General features: G+C 43.1%; 2 non-coding genes and 1 pseudogene across 2 annotated transcripts; all 3 read left to right on the top strand.

The window, feature by feature from the left end:
• Positions 1-9,449: 9,449 nt before the first annotated feature.
• LOC147220358 (U2 spliceosomal RNA) lies at positions 9,450-9,640 on the top strand. The gene has a single exon (XR_015108121.1). It is a non-coding gene; the product is annotated as a U2 spliceosomal RNA (small nuclear RNA).
• A 638-nt stretch (positions 9,641-10,278) lies between these two features.
• On the top strand, positions 10,279-10,442 carry LOC147220357 (U1 spliceosomal RNA). Its single transcript, XR_015108231.1, has one exon. It is a non-coding gene; the product is annotated as a U1 spliceosomal RNA (small nuclear RNA).
• Positions 10,443-13,017: 2,575 nt separating this feature from the next.
• On the top strand, positions 13,018-13,136 carry LOC147220356 (5S ribosomal RNA; annotated as a pseudogene).
• Positions 13,137-24,821: the final 11,685 nt, after the last annotated feature.

Below are 24,821 nucleotides of genomic sequence, written 5' to 3'. Positions count from 1 at the left end.
ACTGCTACTATTGCCATCTGGACAAAGGCTGCAGAAGCCATTTTAGCAATCATGTTTCTCAAACAAGGAATAACGCACATAGTAAATAAACAAAACAAAATAAGAATCACAATCACAGGTACAAGGCATTTTAAAAGTATTTGCCACTCCATCCAAGAGGGTCAAACTGTAAAAATGGCATTAAAGTATCACTGTCCTCTTTACCCTCTAGCTGGTTCTTTAATGTCGTCAATTTGTCATGAATTGCTGTGAAATTTTCTCGCATGTCTGGGATATATGTGCAACATTGTTGTCCTATAATCGCACATACACCACCTTCCTAGTCTCTGGATTGTTTTGTATCAGTCCATTCAATTCTAGAACCGTTGACGTTAGGTTCTCTAAGGTCGCCCAAACCTCATTCATTCGATGTCCCAAGTAGGCTACACCATAGTTAGGGAACATTGTCATAAATATTCCTCTAGAGTCACTTATCAAGGCTCTTCGACTACGTTCATGTCCCATAGCCCTAATGAGTTGTATGCTATGAGTCATGTTATGCTCTGGTATAAAAGTCATAGCACTTCCTAATCGGGCCAAATAGCATGTGCCACACCAATGTTCAGGCAGGTACAGAAATGCTCGTTTGCCGCAAATCCATACATGTGTTTTTGGGCATGGATAACCGTATTTGTGTGGGAATGCAAAAATCCTCCATGGTGGTATACCAGATTTGGTGAGGTTTGTTTCAATGCCCAATAATGGCTTGAGGGCTGTCAGATTCATGGCGCACACGCCCATTCCCCACTTTCCAACTTCACACATACTATTATTATAGTAGTCATAGGTTTTCCTAACCGGTCTATCTGTTTCCATATCTAGCACAGTGTCACACTTTCGTTGGCCTAGATAATGATCTTTCTTACCACATTGTCGTTTCATACAAAATGGTGGTGTCTTTTGTATTGTCATTAGAGTGAATCCCTCAATGACAGTTTTTATTGGTTACCATAGAATAATTAGCTAGTAATCGCCATTTGGATGGATCGTAAGGCAGAAAAGGAAGGACTGAGGTATTTGTTATATTCTGAAAAATTCCAAATCTGTGACTCAGTCCTTGAGAATATACCCATATTATAGACAAGGTCTCACTTTCATTAATTGGATGAGGTTGTATAGTCGGGTTATGAGACATTGATATTGGCATTACCGTACAAACATAACAATCAGTTTGGTCTCCTGCCGTTACATTTACCAATCGCCACCAGAGACTGTCTCGGTGTGGAGCATGATCAATTTCACTTCTCCGTAATCTGTACAATGTGTTGTTCACATACAACCAAACCCATAACATTATTAAGACAAGCATAGCAGTTGTTACAGTACCCATCATTGTTCTCATTTCATAATGTTAGATCAATTTGAGATAGGCCCATCTTTCTTGGTCAGACTTGTCATTGTTTGTCTCTGCCTTCTCCTGCTGGGTTGGGTTCTCTTGTTTCGGCTGACTCATCCTGGATCCCTCTAACCTAAACGGCTAGGGATCTGGTGGTTTCTTCACTGACACAGCCGATGCCTTGAGACGAGTAAGACTATCCTTCTTACTCCCCTTTGTAGTCAGCCTTCCCCACTAGCCAGTGTCAGTAGGATCAACAGGGAGTACCTTACAGTGAGATTGATGAATCCAAGTGGATCGTTCCGCAATTTTCACAGCGGTCGGCATGGTCAGAAGAACTTGGAATGGTCCTTCCCAGCGTGCTGAACTCCAACAGCTTCTCTTTATAACTTTCACGAAGATCCAATCACCAACTCGGACCTTCACCTGTGGAGCAGATTGAGATTCGGGCAGAGCATTTGCGTCTGTTACATCTCGTTGTCTTAGTGTTTTTCTCATGTATTCCACTAAGGTTTCTTCCATGTGGGCCTTCTCTAAGTCTGGATGGGTCATCGGTAACCTAAATGGTCTACCATGTATTATTTCAAATGGTGTCAATCCATTTGCTGTGGGAACTATGTGCATGTACATTTTTACCATATATATGCACTCTAGCCATGTCTTTCCTGTATGTTCCATACATTTTCTTAGTCTGTTTTTTACTGTTCCATTTGTTCTTTCCACTAGCCCTGCGCTTTGTGGATGATAGGAACAATGTTTCTTTAAGACAATATCCAAAGCTTGACCCATTTTATTTACAACTTCATTTACGAAATGTGGGCCATTATCACAGTAAATTCTTTGTGGTATACCATGAGTTGGCAGAATGTATTTACAAATAGCTTTAACTACAGCTTCTGCATCAGCTTTTGTAGTTGGTGCAAGTTCCACCCATTTGCTGTAGCCGTCAATCATTACCAGACAATATCTATATCTTTCTACAGAATTTAATTCAATAAAATCCATGTGCATCACCTCAAAAGGATATTGTGAATCTGGAAACCTTCCTTTCTTTGGTCTTAAGTTTCCTTGAGCATTATGTTTAATGCATGTTATACACTGTGCACAAAAAAAATTTAAGTAGGAATTTAGGTTAATGGTATAGAAGTGTTGCGATATGAGTACCTCCATCCCTCCTGTTGACACATGGCAAGGCCCATGAGTCAAAAGAGCTGCTGCTTTAAATAATGATCTTGGTAGGATGGGTTTCTCGTTTATCATCAAAGTTCCATCGAAAGCCATGGCTCCTCTCTTGAGCCAGGATTGTCTTTCAGCAGCTGACGCATTCTCCTGAGCATCTTTTAGTACATCATTATCAATCAATGATGGTGTGGTAAACGGTTCGTCAACATACATGCTGGAGTTTCATCTTGCTGCTTCCTTTGCTATTTTATCAGCATAGGCATTTCCTTTTGTAATAACATCTGTACCAGATTGATGTGCCCTGCATTTTACTACTGCTTATTTTCGTGGGAGCAAGATAACCTCCAGAAGTTCTGTTAAGAGTGCTGCATGCGTCACTGCTTTTCCCGTAAACGTCACCATGCCTCGCTGTTGCCACATTTTTGCAAATATGAAGAGTGTGGAGTAGGAATATTGACTGTCAGTGTAAATTGTTACATCAATCCCTTCTGCTGCCTTGCAGGCTTCCGTCAATGCTATAATTTCTGCTGCTTGGGCTGATAGTGATGTTGGTAACGCCCTTGAGGTCATGACCTGGTTTGGAAGTTCTATCACAGCGCAGCCTGTATGTGTGATTCCTCTGTCATCTTTAAAAGATGATCCATCTACAAACCATACACGACCAGTAGGTAGTGGTGTGTCTTGTAAATCTGGTCTTGGTAGAACTACTTGTGATGTTTCTATTATGCAATCATGAGGTGTGCCATCCGTTGGTAAAGGTAAAAATGTAGCTGGATTTAGTTGTGTACATCGTTTGATGGTAAGATGTGGTTGACTTAGCAGCACCGCTGTAAAATGTAGTTGTCTAGCTGGTTTATCTTTGTGTTTGAAAATTTTATTTTCGAAGGTGCTCTTATAAAAACTGTTTTGCACGCTCCTGTATCACACAGGAATTCTGTTAAGACTCCATTAACTTCCAAATTCATGTAGGGTTTTACTGTCAAATTATTCAGTAATTCCCATGCACTTGCTATATTTACACTTTCTAGTTCTCCTTCTTCTTCTTCATCTGAATGAGGTGGGGTGCGTGCACTTGGTGGGGGTGCACGCTCCTCATCTCATCCATCTTCTCTGTCATTTCTTTCTTGTCTCTTTTGCCCACACTGTCGTGACCAGTGGCCTGTTTTACCACAATGCCAACATGTGTCATCTCTCTGTCTATTTTGTCTTTTCTCATTTCCACTCCGATATCTAAATCTTCCTCTACTCCCTCTTTGGGGTCTTCGTCCTCTACGACCTCCTTGAAACATTACCAATTCTTCGTCATCATCTTCCATTACATAAACAGATGTTTCTTTGGCTGTTTATAATTTCTCTGCATGCCTTGCATATGCCATAACACTTTCTACTGTCGCTGTTTCCCAATCTATCAAACGTTTCTTTACCAATTCTTTAATTTGTTCTTTTTTCTTCTTTTGTATATTCTGTGTTCGTATAGTGGCTTGTTCTATCCATTTTCAACTTTTCTTACTTCGTCAAACTTTTTGTCTCTCTTTTTCTTGTTTTTACATTTTTTCTGTTCATCAATAAGTTTTTCTCGTATTATTTTTTAATGATGCTAATCTTAATTTTCCATCCCAGTCTATTTCTCTTTCCATTTTCTTACATATTTTACGTTGTCCGGATCCAATTTGTGCATGAACTTCACATCTCCTTCCAGGTCTTTTTCATTTTTACTACTGGAGGAGTTTCCCATGTTACACTACAGGTTGTTGTGGTTAACGATCAGTCACAATGTTCACAGAGATCATCGACTGTGTCAAGCTTCTACAGAACCTAGTATTCTGCGGACACAGCTGTCACTGCAAACCAACTTTCTCAATTTTAACCACAACCAAAAAAAATTATGCACTTACTTCAGAGACTGACTCTAATCAGTATAAAATCTCTATGAAGTAAGAACACACACACCAGTGCACTCTACTTTCTTTTCTTCAGGGCTAAAAGTATAAACCTCTACTTTCTTTCTACGGACAAAAGTATAAACCTCTATCTACTTTCTTTTCTTGGACAAAAGTATAAACCTGTACTTTCTTTCTAGGGAAAAAGTATAAACCTGTACTTTCTTTCTAGGGAAAAAGTATAAACCATACTCAGTCTGTTAATTTGGTGAATCCTCCTCGGCCTCCTCGGTCCAGTCGGATCCCGTCAATCCAGCGGTGGCAGGTGTAAGGAGGAAGTTCTAACCACTGGCCAGGTAGAGAATTCACTCTCCGGGTCTTTCTCACAGATCATTAGATCTGGCTGTCGACAGACTTCGGCGTGGCCTCCTCCACCAGCCACTTCGTCGGATGTGTTGGGATCCGGGTCACGGCACCAATTTTTGTTGGAGAGTAATTCTAATTCATGCTGGTCTAAGTTAAAACCTGTAAAGAGGAGACTGAGGTTATCATAAGAAAATAACACAGACAAGCGACTATTCTTTTGTGCTCTGCAGAGGGGGAGACTCAGCGCGCTCTTTGGAGCCAAGATCCAGAGAATCCCACCGAGTTCCTCCTCGCTCGGCTTTTTATTGTGTGAAAGTGTTTTATTTACATATCAACATTCATTGGATAGTATAGTTCATGCATATGTTAAGTTGTCCAGGATGATATACAGGTATGGGCAGGTTTCTGTCCAGAAGTGTTTATCCTTGTTTAGATTTACGTTTACGGGGGGAAGGTTCTTATCTAAAGATGTTTACGACCATTGGAATCTTGGAGGGCCCAATTCTTGTTAGAGGACAACGGTCTTTTGTGCTCTAGCATGTCTGGCTAACTTCATGTGAGTAGTCGAAATAACATAGTTATAGAAATAGAGAGAAAACTCTAACATCAAGGTGCTGTGAGACTTCAGTGTGTTGTTGGTGCTGATTGCCATCACCCTGTTCATAGGTGAAACTAAAAACTTGAATGTTGTATTTGAATATTTGACAATTTGATTACAATAAGCTCAAAATGATCATTACAGTCTAAATCAGCTCATTTTAAAATGTTGATTTGAATAGGTGTCAGTACCCAGTATCCAGATAAAGTGGGGCAAAACAGTATTTAGTCAGCCAACAATTGTGCAAGTTCTCCCACTTAAAAACATGATGGAGGTCTTTCATTTTCATCATTGGTATACTTCAACTATGAGAGACAGAAAATCACCTTGTCTGATTTTTAACAAACTTATTTGGACATAATGATGGAGAATAAGTAGTTGGTCAGGAACAAACATTCATTGCAATACTTTCTTATATACCTTTTGCTGGCAATGACAGGTCAAAGGTTTTCTGAAAAGTCTTCATAAGGTATTCCAGGGGCGGGCAAACTTTTTGGCTCAGGGGCCGGATTGACTTTTAAAATTTGACAATATGATACATGTAAAACAAAAAATGGATTTGTGAACAGTACATATCAGACTCTTTTGATATTTGCTTTGAAAATAAAACCAACTTGGTTTTGAAGGCTCTGACCTTTGCTTGCATTTCATTCACAAACCATTTTTTCGGTTGGATCTTCACGTCCAGCTCATTCATGTGTGTCAGTAGGTCCACAGTAAATGTTAAATAACAAAGCCAATCCGTGTCATTCAGTTCAGGATAAATTCTCAAGAGTTCTAAAGTAGCTCCAAAAATTGATCATCTCCAGTTTGAGCTCCCACATTCGTTGATCCAATCATACACATCAAGCATGAATTCTGTACCAATCTTTGATGGGCCAGATGTGGCCTGTTTAAGAATAAGAATAAGAACAACTTTATTTATCCCAAAGGAAATGGTTGTGCCAGAGTTTCAAGTAAAACATAACAATAATAAATAATAGTCGGAAGGAGGGAGAATAAGAAATACAAATAAAACCATAAAGTGTCAAAGGCAAGGCTATAAAATGTTTTTCGGTCTTAAAAACTACAAAGATTTGAATATCCCCTTCGGCTGAAGGATTTGCCTACCCTTGATGTATTCACAGGGTTTTTACGCACTGTTGCTGGTAGTTTGGCCCATTCCTCCATGCAGACCTCTTACCTCTTGTAGATCCTGCCTACAAAGCCACTCCTTCATTGCCCGGGCGGTGTGTTTGGGATCATTGTCATACTGAAACCCAGCCACGTTTCATCTTCAATGCTCCTGCAAATGGAAGGAGATTTTCACTCCAAATCTCACAATCCATGGCCGCATTAATTCTTTCCTTTCAGCCTTTCTGATCAGTCGTTTGGTCCCTTTGTAGAAAAACAGCCCCAAAGCAATGCTTCACATTGGCAATGGTGTTATTTTGAATGCAATTCAGCATTCCTTCCCCGAGCTATGACACACTTAGCTTTTACTAAAAAGTTGTATTTTGGTTTCATCTGACCATAGGACATTCATAGTCACATACTATCTCAGAAGAGGGACACATTCGGCACTTCAGGGTTTGAGTACCTGGCGGCGTAGTGTGTTACTGATGGTAGCCTTTATTACTTTGGTCCCAGCTCTCTGCAGCTTATTCTCTAGGTCCCCCTGTGGGCGTCTCATCATTTTGAGCCCTCGGGGTGAGCTCTTGTGTGGAGCCCAAGATGGAGGGAGATTATCAGTGGTCTTGTATGTCTTCCATTTTCTAATAATTGCTCTCACAGTTGATGTCTTCACACCAAGCTGCTTTCCTAGTCCAGATTCAGTCTTCCCAGCCTGGTGCCGGTTTACATTTTTGTTTATGGTGTCCTTAGACAGCTCTTTGGTCTTGGCCTGATTGAGTTTGGAGTGTGACGGTTTGAGGTTGTGGACAGGTGTCTTCTATCCTGGTAACCAGTTCAAACAGGTGCCATTAATACAGGTAAGGTGTGGAGAACAGAGGGGCATCTTAAAAAAGAAGTTACAGGTCTGTGGGAGCTCTGTGATATCTTGTTTATTGGTAACCAAATACTTATTTTACTGAAGAATTTACCAGTTAATTTATTAAATCTCTTTAACCCCAGCACTGTCTCTCATAGTTGAATAGCAACAGAGAGTGAAATGTTCAAAGCCAAAAATGACTCGGATTGGGACAAAGTGGGGATAAAAAATGGATGAACTTTTCCTTGTTTTATTCATTATGAACATTTTCCATCAGCCGTGTTACAGGCACTGCTTTTCCAGGACATATTTGCAAATGTTAACAGTATGTATCTAATTAAAAGTAAAAAAAAAAAAGGTTAATGTGTAAATATCTCGTTACAATGTGAACACCTGCAGTTTACAGACAAGTGCAGCTTATGTGTTTGTGTTTTTACCCACTGTGGTTTATATTCAGATGAGCTCCAGATGTCCAGATGTCACTTTCTAGGACTTTCAAGTTGCACAACAGTGCTCATTATCACGGCATCTCCTCTGGTCCTGCTCACTCTAGGTGAACAGCAGGGGGTCCAGGGCGGGTCGGTGTTGGATCTCAGGTAAGACAGAACAACAAGGTGCTTAGAGGACGTCAGTCACTCCTACAGAGCCAGGATTGAAGATCTGTACCCAGGGTCCTGTGGTTCCTTGTTTTCCTGCAGACGGGGATGATGTTGGAGGTCTTGGAGCAGACCGGCGCACAGAAAGAGACTCCTGGGCTGCTGGGTGACTGGACTTGGACCTGATTCATCAACAGTGTGTCAGAACTTCTCTCCATTCAGTGCATTTAAAAACCTCTGCATGTCATCGATGGTGGTCTGGCATCAGTTAAGCCACAGAATGCCAGTATAAGAGTACAGAGAAGCGGGACTCGGGATGAAAGTGTCCACGGAGGGGATTCCACAGGTCCCACATCTCTTTTCTTAATTCATAATTTAAAGTACAGTTAATTCATATGGTTAGAATTAGAATTAATTCATATAGTTTGAAGTAGAATTAATTTAAATAGTTCGAAGTAGAATTGAACCGAAGAGTTTATGACCGTTTATGTCGGTCCCTGAAGGCTCCGGGGTTCCACGATGTGTTTCCGGTCAAGAGCGCTGTCCAGCCCCGCGACGTAAGTTCACTTTTACAGAGAATAGTGACGATTTCTCGACCTACAACCGAATTGACCGTGTTTATAACAACCGCGAAGCAACTCCCGGTGATTTTTGACGGTAATTTAGGTCCTTTCGCCCGAGAAATCTCGACGACGTCACAGATTTCGTGAGCTGAGGTAAGGCTAACTAAGCCGCTCCGCTAGCCAAACAGACTAGCTTGCGGCCTTCCGCCATCTTGCCTCGGAGCGCGTCGGTAATTGAATGTTGGCGACTCAAACGACAACGATAAAGCGGTGGTCTAACCGAGCGCGATCGGCTCCGTCCGGACCAGCAGTCGTCGTAACAGCCGGTATTAGCCGGTGCGGGGCGGGGTTAGCGTTCAAGGCCGTCGAAGGCTGTTTGGGGTGCCGGGGTCCAGTGGGTGTTCGCCACGGGACGAGATGATTTACCGTCGTGTTTAAAAATTGTTCTGCTGGTAGTGACGAAAACGTGAATGTAATTAAATGTAAATGTGGATTTAAATCCATTTTACTGTTGTCTTGTGTTCGTGACGTTTTTTGAATTGTGTTTCCCGGCGATGAGCAACGAGTCTCTGTGAGAGCTGGTCGCAACGATGCGGTAACCGGACGGGTTCACAAGATGGCGCCCGTTTGCAGCCCAGTGTATCGTGAGCGGTGCAAACGTCCCGTTTCCACCTGTGTCTTTTCTCCTCACGGGCGACTTTTTTGCCACATTCCAGGTGGATTTGAAGGGGACACGATTCCAAGAGTCTGGTTGTTGATGTCCTGGGTTTACTTTGATGCTTCGGCGTCCTGTCGGGGGGCGTGCACCACGTGACCGGGCAAATGCGGAAGATGCTTCAGCCATGTTGTTTCTTGTATGAAGTCGTGAGTGAAGCTGACGGTGCGGGGAATGCGATGGCGTCGAGCGAGGGCGCTGGGCTATTGCTTCTCGGCCTTTTGGCTAAGATCAAGTGTAGTATCTGTTCTTATCAGTTTAATATCTGATACGTCCCCTATCCGGGGACCAAATATCAAATTAATTTTTGGAACATGGAGATGGAATAGGGGCTTGCTCCGTCCACTCCGCGCATCGACCCGGTATTGCAGTATCTCCGGGAACGGTGCACCCCCCGCTTTTGTGTCCGATGTCAAGGTTGCCGTGGCCTCCAACAACGTCATACGTAACCAACACACACGGGATCCAGATCTTGTCTGTGCCCTGCGTGACCAGCGACACTGTCCCCGTTGTTTCTGCCGGTAGGGAGCGGTAGATAGCGACACACGAGCGTGTCTGCCTGAAACCCTGTCCCTACCATTCGCCCCGTGCAGCCCGATAAAATCCCACTATGGACCAGAACCGAGCCTAAATGGATCGCATTTGAAACGGATGGATTGCCCCCGATAGACTGTGTCAGACTGGGCTCAGGGGGAAGTTCTCCCGGCCGTAGAGCGGCAGAAACCCCTCGCGGCATCAGGAGGACGGACGGAACGTGTTCCGGTTGTCCTCTGACTTCTTCGTGAAAATTGAAGCGTCCGTGTCGTTTTCGGCGTCCCGGCCCGTCAGAACTCAGAGTTGACGTTTTTTTGACGGAGTGTGTGTGTGTGTGTGTGTGCGCGTGTGCGCGTGTGTGCGTGTGTGTGTGTACGTGTGTGTGTGTGCGCGCGCGAGAGGGATCGCGTGTGAGCTCCCGGAAGAGTCCGCGTGGGTTCCCCCCCGACTGAGAACGGCGTGCGTGTGAAAGCGCTCCGTGCGCGGGACGCGTGCGACTCGTACTTACCTGGCAGGGGAGATACCATGATCAAGAAGGTGGTTCACACAGGGCGAGGCTCAGCCATTGCACTGCGGCTGTGCTGACCCCTGCGAATTCCCCAAATGTGGGAATCTCGACTGCATAATTTCTGGTAGTGGGGGACTGCGTCCGCGCTCTCCCCTGTCGTGCTGTTCAAGAGCAAGTCTGTGTCGCTGGAGGCCGGGTTCACTGTTTATGGTCGCGCGCGCCCACCCTCCCTGGCCGGGCTGTGACCCAACCGGGGAGTTGTCGTTGCACATGGCAGGTGCACCGCGAAAGCGTGGATTTACGATCGGGCCAGAAAACAATCCAGAGTGTCCAAGTCCCTGAAATGCTCCTGCTTCTTGATCTCCACTCCCTGTAGCCTCACCGTTCCACCCGAGTTCCTCTCATCCCCACACATGTATGCTGTCTTGCTGCGACTAACTTTCGTTCCTCTCCTTTCCAGAGCATACCCCCACCTCTCTATAGTTTCACCGAGACACTTTACAGTTTATAGTTTATTTGGATTTCTAATTCTGCCTTTTATTATTTATTACTGTTATATTTTCTGGAACTCTGGCACAACAGTTTCCTTCGGGATTAATAAAGTTGTTCTTATCTTATCTTATCTTATCTTATCTTATCTTATCTTATCTCGACCTCCACCTGTTTTCTGCTCTCACTACAGATCACAACGGCATCTGCGAAGGTCACGGTCCGTGGAGATTCATGTCTACCCTCATCGGTCAGCCCGCCCGTGCGTCACCATTGCGAACAAGAAGGGGCTCAGGGCCTATCCCCGACGGAGTCCCGCTTCCACCTTGAACTTCTCTGGTACCGTCTTACAGCACACCGCACGCACCACTGTCTCCCAGCTAGCATACATGTCCTGCACCAGTGTAACACACTTCTCTGCCGCTCCAGACTTCCTCATAGGATAGCAGAGCTCCTCTCTTGGCAACCTGTCGTAGGCCTTTTCTAGGTGTACAAAAAGGCAATGCGGCTCCCGCCGGCCCCCTCTGTACTTGTCTATGAGCATTCTGGGCGCAAATACTGCATCTGTGGTACTCGTCCTTTTTTTCCATGTGTATTTTATTTATTTTTCTCTTTCTCTTGTCATGAAGTGTCCCGCCGTGCATACCAGTCCTGGTATGGCCTTTGGCAGCTCCCCCTTTACCTTAGGTAAAGAGTTTCTGATAATTTTTGGTTAGAGTAGCCTTGGGCGCCACTGGCTGTAATCATGGAAACGCAATAGAGGGAGCTCCTGACAGATGTGGAAATGACTGGAGGTGGAAAAGACGGATGAGGGCTGCTTATAAAATCCCCTTCCGCGTAGACTCCGCCTTTTTTATGTTCGTCCCCTCTGTCAACAGCAGGAGGTGCTGTCTCTCAAGAGCGCCAACATTTCACACACGAACACACGCCGCTCATTCCCTTGTGTCTGTCCCACCGCAGTCACCGTGAAGCCCGGCGCGACACGCGCTCAGTCATAGTTCCCCGCCTTACCTTCTTCGGTCACTTTCCGTTGTCTCGCCGCCTGCCTCCGTCCGTCGCTCGCCGCCTTTCTTCTCATCCCCGTACAGTATTTCTCCATGTGTGCTGAATTTCTTTTTCTCCCGTTTGTGTCTCTCGCTGTTGAATAATCCAGCCGCTGACCTCCGTACCGCTGGCTCTCCTAGGCACTTCCAGGCCTCCACATGTACGGTACGTCATCAGGACCTACTGCCTTTGAACTCCTCATCCTCTTCGATGCCCCCCTCGCTTCTTTTTACACTTGTCTCTGCTCCTTTTGCGATCGCCAGTAATCAGCGCTTCTACCCTTGGCTCTCTTTCATTTTTCCCCATTCATTCATCATATTCCTAGGAGTCTGGTTGTTGAAGTCCTGGGTTTACTTTGATGCTTTGGCGTCCTGTCGGGGGGCCGTGCACCACGTGACCGGGCAGATGCGGAAGATGCATCAGCCATGTTTTTTTTTTGTAAAGCAGGAACATCGGCCTCCACCGGGACCTCCGTCTCCGGGGCGAGACGGAGGTCTTATCTTATCTTATCTTATCTTGACCTCCACCTGTGTTCTGCTCTCACTGCAGATCACAACGGCATCTGCAAAGGTCACGGTCCGTGGAGATTCACGTCTACCGTCATCCGTCACCGTTGCAAACAAGAAGGGGCTCAGGGCCTATCCCCAACAGAGTCCCGCTTCCACCTTGAACTTCTCTGGTCCCGTCTTACAGCACACCGCACCACTGTCTCCCAGCTAGCATACATGTCCTGCACCAGTGTAACACACTTCTCTGCCGCTCCAGACGTCCTCATAGGATACCAGAGCTCCTCTCTTGGCAACCTGTCGTAAGACTTGTCAAGGTGTACAAAAAGGCAATGCGGCTCCCACTGCTCTTCTCTGTACTTCTCTATGAGCATTCTCGGTGCAAATACTTCATCTGTAGTACTCTTCCTTTTTACATGTGTATTTTATTTAATTTTCTCTTTCTCTTGTCATTAACTGTCCCGCCGTGCATACGAGTCCTGGTATGGCCTTTGCTAGCTCCCTCTTTACCTTAGGCTGCAGCTTAAGGTAAAGTATGTCTGATGATTTTTGGTTCGAGTAACCTTGGGCGCCACTGGCTGTAATCATGGAAACTAAATAGAAGGAGCTTCCAGACAGATGTGGGAATGACTGGAGGTGGAAAACAAAGAGGACGGCTGCTTATAAAATGCCCTTCCGCGGAGGCTAGTCTCGTTTACGGCCATACCACCCTGAACATGCCCGATCTCGTCTGATCTCGGACGCCCAGCAGGGTCGGGCCTGATTAGTACTTGGATGGGAGACTGCCTGGGAATACCATGTGCCGTAAGCTTTTTCATGTTCGTCCTCTCTTTCGGTAGCAGGGGGTGCTGTCTCTCAAGAGCGCCAACATTTCACACACTGACACACGCCGCTCATTCCCTTGTGGTTGTGCCACCGGAGTCACTGTGAAGCCCGGCAAGACACGCGCTCAATCTTACTTCCCCGCCTTACCTTCTTCGGTCACTTTCCGTTGTCTCGCCGCCTTTCTTGTCTTCCATGTACAGTATTTCTCCATGTGTGCTGAATTTCTTTTTCTCTCGTTTGTGCCTCTCGCTGTTGAATAATACAAGCCGCTGACCTCCGTACCCCTGGCTTTCCTAGACACTTCCATGCCTCCACATGTACGGTACGTCATTAGGACCCACTGCCTTTGAATTCCTCATCCTCTTCAATGCCCTCCTCGCTTCTTTTTACACTCGTCTCTGCTCCTATTGCGGTCGCCAGTAGTCAGCGCTTTTACCCTTGGCTCTCTTTCATTTTTCCCCATTCATTCATCAGATTCCTAGGAGTCTGGTTGATGAAGTGTAGGGTTTACTTTTATGATTCGGCGTCCTGTCGGGGGGCCGTGCACCACGTGACCGGGCAGATGCGGAAGATGCATCAGCCATGATGTTTTTTGTAAAGCAGGAACATCAGCCTCCACCAGGACCTCCGTCTCCAGGGCGAGACGGAGGTCTTATCTTATCTTAACTCTGGCACAACAGTTTCCTTCGGGATTAATAAAGTTGTTCTTATCTTATCTTATCTTATCTTATCTTATCTTATCTTATCTTGACCTCCACCTGTTTTCTGCTCTCACTACAGATCACAACGGCATCTGCAAAGGTCACGGTCCGTGGAGATTCACGTCTACCCTCATCCGTCACGCCGTCCGTCACCGTTGCGAACAAGAAGGGGCTCAGGGCCTATCCCCAACAGAGTCCCGCTTCCACCTTGAACTTCTCTGGTCCCGTCTTACAGCACACCGCACAACTGTCTCCCAGCTAGCATACATGTCATGCACCAGTGCAACACACTTCTCTGCCGCTCCAGACTTCCTCATAGGATACCAGAGCTCCTCTCTTGGCAACCTGTCGTACGACTTTTCAAGGTGTACAAAAAGGCAATGCGGCTCCCACTGCTCTTCTCTGTACTTCTCTATGAGCATTCTCGGCGCAAATACTGCATCTGTAGTACTCTTCCTTTATCCATGTGTATTTTATTTAATTTTCTCTTTCTCTTGTCATTAACTGTCCCGCCGTGCATTTGAGTCCTGGTATGGGCTTTTATAGCTCCCTCTTTACCTTAGGGTTTAGCCTTAGGCTGTAGCCTAAGGTAAAGAGTGTCTGATGATTTTTGGTTAGAGTAATGTAGCACCAAACCCAAGTAGCTAGGTATCAACCTCTTAGTTAATGCAGTGATGGGGCCCTGGGAACGTTACTTAGGTGAAATTTTCAATGGTAAACAGGAGAAACAATAATACTTAATTTTTTTATAACTTAAACTTATTTATGCTTTTTGATTATAGCGGTGCCTCCATCTCCTAAGGAGAAAATATGAATTAAGACAAACACAGATCTCTTTAAGTACAAAGTTAAAGTTTAGTTTCACAAAATTAAAAGAAAGTAAAATGAAATAAAATTGGTAGTGCGTTCATTTGAGATTTTGTCGCTTTGCAACTACATAAACATATTCAAAAACCATGTACATCCCTTCAAGTTCAGTCCAGTTCAAAAACCATAACCTTAAAGTCCTTTTTGTTTTTCTCAGAAAGTTCAATCGTGGCAGGCCTGATTCGATGCTCGGGATCGTTGGACCAGAAAAACAGAAAATGTCCGTTTCACTTGTTCACAAGCCCCAAAATAAAATGCATGTGCTTTGATGTACTCACTAATCCTTTTGGTGTCGAAGCAATGGATAGTCAAATGTTGTCCATCACCATGCGATTCCCTCTCGGCAAACGGGTTAGCAATGACTCGGCATCACGGCATCACGAAGTGCACTCGGTGAAACTCATCGGTTAAGCCTCGGCAGAAACGTCCAGAGAATTCCTCTCGGTCCACTGAGCATCAAAGGTCTCCAATTCCAAGCTCATATACTTTACATACAGAGTATGAAATTAACTCGCGGTAAAATGCTAACAATGCTAACGCTCGATTAGCATCGCATATGTGCACTTCAACATATTGTCTAAGCATAAAAATCATATACATCGAGTACTCACTCATCACAGGGTTAAATAGTCGAAAACAGCAACGCAGACTCTGCATCCACAATGTTTTATGACCATTCTCCTTTCAGCTTAGCTTCACAAACTTCCCTCGGCAAACGCAGCAGTCGAATGCCTCGCGCCTAGATGTTCTATTGCCTTCCTCATTCAGATCCCGCCCTAACGCATGGGATTGGACACTAAGTGTACATCAACCAATACAATTCAAGAAAATACCATATTGACACTTAACAAGTTCGGATGCAAACAAAAGAACATGTTGAGCCGTACGTTTCACACAAGCTTGCGGCAATTAAAAGCACGATCCCCAAATAAATGACAAAAACCTTAGATAAGATTAAACCTTGTTTTTAACCATTTATGAACACATTTTAAACATGAAATATTAAATGTTTTACAGCCATTTCAGTCTTATTTAATTTTACTTAAATGTTAAAACATCTGTACATTTTAGCCTGTATGGTCTGTAATGACATTTTAGACGGGCTACATCCTCCCCCTTCTAAAAGGTATAGATGTCCTCATCTAACTGTACTGTTTAGACTTAGATCTGTAGGGGCATGTTTTAGGATGTTTCACAAGATCAGGGTTTCCTCTGGCACTGAGGTTCAAGTGAATGACCATGCTCTGGTGCACAATAGTCACAGGTTCCCCAGCTTGAGTTCCAGGTTTATCATAGGTCAAGCGGATCACTGGTTTTACTTCACGCGTTGACTTTCTGCTTCTAGGGCTCGTTTGAGTTCTCAACTCCACATCAGTGTCTTCAGCTGTATCATTAGTATCTGCGTCCTTGTTGGAGGACTGATATTCCTCTTCCTGTGAACTGACAGAATGTACTTTCTCCACCTCCGGTTCACTCTCAGATGAGGGGAAATTTTCAAAGGGAGTATGCTCTGGGGTGGTTCGGTCTGGTATGGACAGTGGTTTCCTGACCTTATCATAGGTTGGGCACTCGTAGACACACTCATACTCAGATTCAGAGTTTGAAGAGATGTCAGATGTCTGATCATTTTGGTGATGTGTTTGATGTCTTAGAGTTTGTCGTCTCCTGGTAACTGGTGTTCTGACTCTTTCAGTTTGTTCAGAATTATCGGGAATCCTGACAAGATAACCAATTTGTAGAAGGTGGTCTCTGTGTTGAGTTTTGACACTTCCAGTTCCTTGTTCGGGTTTGACTCTGTCTACAGGTAAGTTGGAAAACTTTTTAATCACAATATAGGGTGTGGATTTCCATCTATCTTGTAGTTTATGTTTCCCAGTGAGGCCAACATTTCTTACGAGGACTCGGTCTCCTTCTTGTAGAGGTTGGTCTCTTTCTCGTTGATCATAACAGGTTTTGTTTCTCAGATGGCTCTTGGTTGCACACTCTGCAGCTAAATGGTAAGCTTTTTGGAGTTCTTTTCTCATTTTGTCCACATACTGTAGGTGAGACGTCTCTGAATTACCGTCGAGAGCTGTACCAAAACAGAGGTCAACAGGCAATCTGGCATTGCGTCCGAACATTAAGTAGTATGGGGAATATCCAGTGGACTAATTTTTAGTGCAGTTATACGCATGTACTAACTGACTGATATGTTGACTCCAGTTTTGTTTCTGCACATTTTCAAGAGTTCCAAGCATTGAGAGAAGTGTTCTGTTGAAATGTTCTGGTTGAGCATCACCTTGTGGATGATAAGATGAGGTGCGCGACTTTCTTACTCCAAGCATGGATAAGAGTTCTTTTATAAGGCGGCTTTCAAAATCTCTACCTTGGTCTGAATGTATTCTAGCGGGTAGTCCATAATGAACAAAGTACTTTCCCACAATACTTTGGCAACTGTAACTGACTTTTGGTCCTTTGTAGGAAATGCCTGAGCATATCTTGTATAACAGACCTGGGAATTGTACAGCCCACGGGCCACATCCGGCCCGCGGGATGGCACTGACTGGCCCGTATGACAGACCTGGGCATTGTATGGCCCGGGCCACATACCTTTGGTTGACTCCGACCGCCAGTGTAAGGTTAATTGGAAATTACAAAATAAACATACTTTCTAATTTCACCTCATTCATGGGCTAAAGCTGCACTGCTTTTATTCTGAAGTTGTTTTTTTTTCTAATTCACGCACATAATAACGTAATGCGTATATCAAGACATGCGCGCGATTGAATCACAAGAAGACAACTTTCACCCTCAAAAATGTCCACTCAGGCTAAAAAAAGAAAGGTAGATGCCGAATGTAGGATTTTCGACAAAAATTGGACAGCTAAGTATTTATTTACTGAAGTTGGAGGTAAAGCTGTGTGTTTAGTTTGCGGGGAGCAGATCGCCGTGTTTAAGGACTACAATTTGAGTCGGCATTACCAGACAAAACATGCAGAGAAATATAAAAACCTGACTGATGACGAAAGAGCGCGGACATCGGAAGCTTTGCTAGCTAAGCTGCAAACGCAGCAAGGCTTTTTTACCAAGCTTCATACATCCAGGGATCTAGCAACCAAGACCAGCTTTGTGATATCCCACAAAATAGCCAAAAACAGCAAGCCATTCGCAGAGGGGGAGTTTGTGAAAGAGTGCTTGGTAGACTCTGCAGCACTAATATGCCCTGAAAAAAAAGCGGCATTTGAGCAAGTCCCGCTGTCCAGGCGAACCGTGGCGAGAAGGATCGAGGACATTGCGGGGAATCTGGAGCTACAGCTGCAACGTGAAGTGCCAAGTTTTGACTTTTTCTCCTTGGCTTTGAACGAGAGTTGTGATGTCCGCGACACAGCCCAGCTACTCGTATTTGTCCGTGGGATAGCGCCGGACTTCAAGATTACGGAGGAGCTGGCAGCAATGCGGTCGTTAAAAGGGATGACGACAGGGAACGATCTCTTCACTGAGGTAAATGCTTGTATGGACACGTTGGGACTGAAATGGGACAGAATGGCAGGTGTCACCAAGGACGGTTGTCCAAATCTTACAGGGAAAAATGTCGGACTTTTAAAACGCATGCAGGATAAAGTGACTGAAATTGACCCTGATCAGAAATTGGTATTTTTACATTGCATTTTACACCAACATGTGTTGTGCACATCAGTGCTAAAAATTAACCATGTTATCGATGTTGTTACTATAATAGTTAACTTCATCAGGGCGCGGGCACTGAATCACAGACAGTTTATAACACTTCTGGAGGAGCATGAGAGTGAGCACAGTGACATTGGCTACCACACTTCTGTGAGATGGCTCAGCCTGGGCAAAGTGCTAAAAAGAGTCTGGGATCTGAAAGCAGAAATCCAGGAGTTTTGTGAGACAAAAGGCAAGGCCATCCCAGAGCTTGCAGATGAGGACAGGATGGCAGATTTTGCATTTGCTGTTGATGTGACTGCACTGATGAATGAACTGAACACCAAGCTGCAAGGCAAGGGCCTTTTTGTGCATGAAATGCACAGCCTGGTGAAGGCTTTCATGAGAAAGATACAGTTGCTTTCAAGACAACAGGAGAGCAACACTCTCACTCACATGCTGACCCTGAAAGAAGTAACACCTTCAGCTGATAACCTCTGCAGGTACTCATCCATGTGAGGAGCATTGTATGGTGAGTTTTCAAGGCGATTTGAGGATCTTAGAACAATGGAGGATGACATGCACATGATTTCTTCTCCCTTTACCTTCCGTGTGGATGATGCACCCAGTGATTTTCAGCTGGAACTCATTGACCTGCAGTATGATGTAGTACTGGCAGAGCACTTTAAGTCAGGATCTCTGCTGGATTTCTACTCTTCTCTCAAGGAGGAGAACTTTCCAAACATTAGGAGACATGCTCAGAAGATGTTTGTTCTCTTTGGCTCTACCTACATTTGTGAACAAACATTTTCAATGATGAAGTTTACAAAATCCAGGTATAGATCCTCTCACTGATGATCATCTGTTAGCTGTGCTTCACATCTCCACTTCAGACATTCAACCTGACTTCGATGCACTCGTTAAAGCCCAGCAGAGATTAGATTTCTCTCACTGAACAAGAAAAAAGAACTTTAAAACACCAAATGAGGTAGTTAGACCACAAATGTAGGCATGTTAAGGCACCAGATAACAGTGAACTGGGACCCTTTTTCTCAAAATCACAGTTCAGTGACAGTCAATATGGAACTCAAAATGTGTTTTGAAGTGAATACGACTGAAAATGTTCACTAATATGAGTCACAAATAGTAAAAAATGTAAAAATTTTGTCTACCATTGTGCTGAGAAATTTGAATGAATAAATTTTTGTAAGGCAACCTCATTTTTTCATTGCAATTAATATTATGCAGAATTGAGTTCAGCCTTTTGGCCCGGCCCTCCACAATATTTTACGTTTCTTATGTGGCCCCATGGAAAAAAATAATTGCCCACCCCTGGCCTAATGGGTTGTATGCCATGAGTCATGTTATGCTCTGGTATAAAAGTCATGGCGCTTCCTAATCAGCCCAAATTGCATGTGCCACACCAGTGTTGGGGCAGATACAGAAATGCTCGTCTGCCACAAATCCATACATGTGTTTTTGGGCATGGATAACCGTATTTATGTGGGAATGCGAAAATCCTCCATGGTGGAATACCAAATTTGGTGAGGTTTGTTTCAATACCCAATAATGGCTTGAGGGCAGTCAGATTCATGGCGCACGCATCCATTCCCCACTTTCCAACCTCACATATACTATTACTATAGGAGTCATAAGTTTTCCTAACTAGTCTATCTGTTTCCATATTTAGCACACTTAAGTTGGCCCAGATAATGATCCTTTTTACCACACTGTCGTTTCATGCAAAATGGTGGTGTCTTTTTCATTTTAATCAGAATGAATCCCTCAATGACAGTTCTGTTGGTTGCCATAGAATAATTAGCTGGTAATCGCCAATTTGATGGATTGTAAGGCAGAAAGGGAAGGACTGAGGTATTTGTTATATTCTGAAAAATTCAAAATCTCTGATTCGGTCCTTGGGAATACACCCATATTATGGACAAGGTTTCACTTTCATTAATTGGATAAGGTTGTATAGTCGGGTTAGGAGACACTGATAGTGGCATTACAGTACAAACATAGCAATCAGTTTGGTCTCCTGCTGTTATATTTATCAATCGCCACCAGAGACTGTCACGGTGTGGAGCATTGTTCTCATTTCATAGTTCTTTATAAGTTTGAGATAGGCCCTTCTGTACTCATCAGACTTGCCATTGTTTGTCTCTGCCTTCTCCTGCTGGGTTGGGTGCTCCTGTTTTGGAGGGCTCATCCTGGATCCTTCCAACCTAAATGGTTAGGGATCTGGTGGTTTCTTCACAAATGCAGCCGACGCCTTGAGACGAGTAAGACTATCCTTCTTACTCCCCTTTGTAGTCAGCCTTCCCCTCTAGCCAGTGTTAGTAGGATTAACAGGGAGTACCTTAAAGTGTGATTATGAATCCAAGTGGATCGTTCCGCAGTTTTCACTGCAGTCAGCGTGGTCAGAAGTACTTGGAATGGTCCTTCCCAGCGTGCTGAACTCCAACAGCTTCTCTTCATGACTTTCACGAAGATCCAATCACCGACTCGGACCTTCACCTGTGGAGCAGATTGAGATTCAGGCAGATCATTTGTGTCTGTTACATCTCGTTGCCTAAGTGTATTTCTAATGTATTCCACTAAATTTCTTCTGTGTGGGCCTTCTCTAGGTCTGGATGTGTCATCGGTAACCTGAATGGTCCACCATGTATTATCTATAATGGTGTCAAACCATTCACTGTGGTAACTATGTGCATAGACATTTTTATCATATATATGCACTCTTGCCATGTCTTTCCTGTATGTTCCATACATTTTCTTAGTATGTTTTTTACTGTTTCATTTGTTCTTTCCACTAACCCTGCAGTTTGTGGATGATAAGAACAATGTCTCTTTAAGTCAATGTCCATAACTTGACCCATTGTGTACTACTTCATTTATTCTCTGCAGTATGCCATGGGTTGGCAGGATATATTTACAGATAGGTTTAACTACAGCTTCTGCATCAGCTTTTGTAGTGGTTGTGTTGCACACGTGAATGATGATGATTCAGTGTGTGGGTTTTGCGGGTTTTGTTGTCGGCTGTAACACAGACATTAGCCACATTACTGGCGTCCAACACAGCACTGAACTAATGCTGTGACCGCGTCTCGGCAAACTAATCACAGTTGGTTTCACGCCATCCTGTGGTGGAATGTGGTACTACATACTTACGAACAGTGAATGTGAGGAAAGGAGCAAGTTGCTAACTCAGGAAATAAAATACATTAATATCAAAAAAAAAAAAAAAAGGGAGGGGGATGTCTGGTCTTTGCGCTCTCATAGTTGCAATTTGGATATAATATCTTTATCTCACCAAGTTGACAGTTTTTGGCACAAGTTGCAATTCTTAAGAGCTGGTGTCCGAAGCTCAAATTTCCCGATAAGGATGTGATTATACACAATACAGAATCTAAACAATGTATAAATTCACTCAAATCCAGCCGCAAGAATGAAAGATAAAGCCATTTATTCAAAAATGTTTATCACCCAAACTGAAGGTTTTTGGAAAAAGTTGTAAATTACTTTGGAATTCTTTAAAGCTGGTTTCTGTTGTTGAAATATGTTAAATAGGATTTGAACTTACACAAAATATGTCAAATGTATAAATATCATGTTGCAGGTTTAGTAGGTTTTAACAAGTTGTAAATTACTTTGGAATTCCTTAAAGCTGGCACCTGTTGTTGAAAATTATTGAATAAGATGTGATTCTGCACAGTATATATCATCTTTACTTAAATGCAGCCAACAGTTAGAAATATAAAGCCGTTTGGTCAATTTTTCATCGCAGCCAGTCGAAGTTTTTTTTGCAAAAGTTGTAAATAACTTTGTAATTCTTCAAAACTGGTGTCTGTTTTTGAAATATGCTGAATAAGATATGATTCTAAACAATTAATGTCTGATTCACTAACATCCAGCCAGATGTTTAAATGATAAAGGCATTTGATTGAAAAGTTCTTACCTCACCAAGTTGAGGATTTTTGAAAAAAGTTTTGAATAAGAAGTGAATTGTTAAAAACTGGTGTTTGGTGCTGCAATATGTTAAATATGAAGTGATACTACACAATATACAGTATGTCACATTTACTGAAATCCAGCTGCAGGTTTAAAACACACCCATTTGGACATAAAGTGCTTATCTCACCAGTTGAAGCTTTTTAGAACAAGTTTTAAACAAGAAGGGAACATGATTAAACAAGAAGGACATGATTCTACACAATACATGTGACAATTACTGATATGGAGTCGCATCTTCAAAGGATAAAGCCATTTGGTCAAAAAGTGTTTATCTTCCAAGTTTACAGTTTTTGGCAAAGGTATTTGCCAACTTTGGAATTCATTAAAGCTGGTGTCTGGTGCTGAAATTTCCCGATTAGGATGTGATAATACACTATCGAAACAATGTATAAATTCACTCAATCCCAGCCGAAAGAATGAAAGACAAAGCTATTTATTCAAAAATGTTTCACACCAAATTGAATTTTTTGGAACAAGTTGTAAATTACTTTGGAATTCTTTAAATCTGGTGTCTGTTTTTGGAATATGCTGAATAGGGCGTAATTCTACACAATATATGTCACATTTACTGAAATCCAGCCATTTGGACATCAAGTGTTTATCTTACCAATTGAAGCTTTTTAGAACAAGTTTTAAGAAGAAAATAATTATTGAAATCTGGTGTCTGGTGCTAAAATATATTGAAAAGGACATGATTCTACACAGTATCTGCGACAGTCACTGATATGGAGCCACATCTTTAAAAGATAAACCCATTTGGTCAAAAAGTGTTTATCTTCCAATTTTTAGATTTTTGGCACAGGTTGTAAATAACTTTCGAATTCTTAATGCTGGTGCCTGGTGCTGAATATGATGTGATTCTACACAAAGTATGTCATCTTTACCTAAATCTACCCAAAGGTTTAAACCATAAACCTATCTGGTCAAAACTCTTCATGTCATGATGTTGAAGCTTTTTGGACCAAGTTATAAATAACAAGTGAATTCTTAAAACTGGTGTCTGGTGCTAAAATATGTTGAATAGGCCATGATTCTACACAATATATGTCACATTTACTGAAATCCAGCAGCAGGTTTAAAAGATAAAGCCATTTGATCAAAAATGTTTATCTCACGAAGTCGAATGTTTATGGCACAAGTTGTAAATAACTTTGGAATTCTTTAAAGGTTGTGTCTTGTGCTGAAATATGCTGAATATTAAGGAATTCTACAAAATATAGAATCTACAAAATGAATAATTTCACTCAAATCCAGACTCAACAATGAAAGATAAAGGCATTTGGTCAAAAAGTTTTTATCTTCCAAGTTAAAGATTTTTGGCACATATTGTAAATAACCATGGTATTCTTAATGCTGGTATCTGGTGCTGAAATACGCTGAATATGACGGGATTCTACACAATGTCTTCACCTACTGCTGAAGGTTTTAACAATAAAGCCATCTAGTCAAAATTGTTTTGACTGGATGGTTTTATTGTGGCTTTATTGGCTTTATTGGGTTGAAGAACAAGAACGAGAAGAAGAGCAGGAGTGCGTGTTCAGAAGCAGAGAGAGAGGAGGAAAGGAAAGAGCCTGGGAGTAGGGAGTAGGGAGAGTAGGGACTTTGAATATTGGGACTATGACAGGAAAAGGTAGAGTTTGTCGACATGATGCAGAGAAGGAAGGTGGATACACTGTTTGTCCAGGAGACCAGGTGGAAGGGTAGTGAGGCTAGAAGCTTAGGAACAGGCTTTAAGTTGTACTATTATGGTACTGACAAGAAGAGAAATGGAATAGGAGTTATCTTGAAGGAGGAGTTTGTTAGAAACATCCAAGAGGTGAAAAGAATGTCAGATAGACTTATGAGTCTGAAATTGGAAATTGAAGGTGTGATGCTCAATGTTGTTAGTGGCTATGCCCCGCAGGTGGGATGTGAATCTGAAGAGAAGGAGAAGTTCTGGAATGAGGTGGATGAAGTGATGCAGAATATTCCCAGAAATGAGAGAGTGGTAATTGGTGCAGACTTCAATGGACATGTTGGCGAAGGCAATAGAGGGGATGAAGAAGTGATGGGCAGATTTGGTATCAAGGACAGGAATGCAGAGGGACAGATGGTGGTAGATTTTGCAAAAAGGATGGAAATGGCTGTAGTGAACACGTTTTTCCAGAAAAAACAGGAACATAGGGTAACTTATAAGAGTGGGGGTAGGAGCACGCAGGTAGACTACATCTTGTATAGATGCGGTAACCTGAAAGAGATCAGTGACTGCAAAGTAGTTGTAGGTGAGAGTGTTGCCAGACAGCATAGGATGATGGTTTGTAGGATGACTCTGGTGACAAGGAAATTGAAGAGGACAAAGGCAGAGCACAGGACAAAATGGTGGAAGCTGAAAAGGGAGGAGTGTTGCATGGTTTTCAGGGAGGAGTTGAGAAAGGGTCTGGGTGGTCACGGTGAGCTTCCAGATG

Source organism: Fistularia commersonii, chromosome 24 (genome assembly GCF_037954325.1).
Source record: "Fistularia commersonii isolate RoL2024-O1a breed Wild chromosome 24, RoL_Fcom_v1.0, whole genome shotgun sequence".
NCBI lineage: Eukaryota > Metazoa > Chordata > Actinopteri > Syngnathiformes > Fistulariidae > Fistularia > Fistularia commersonii.
This window is presented reverse-complemented; position numbering and strand designations above follow the sequence as displayed.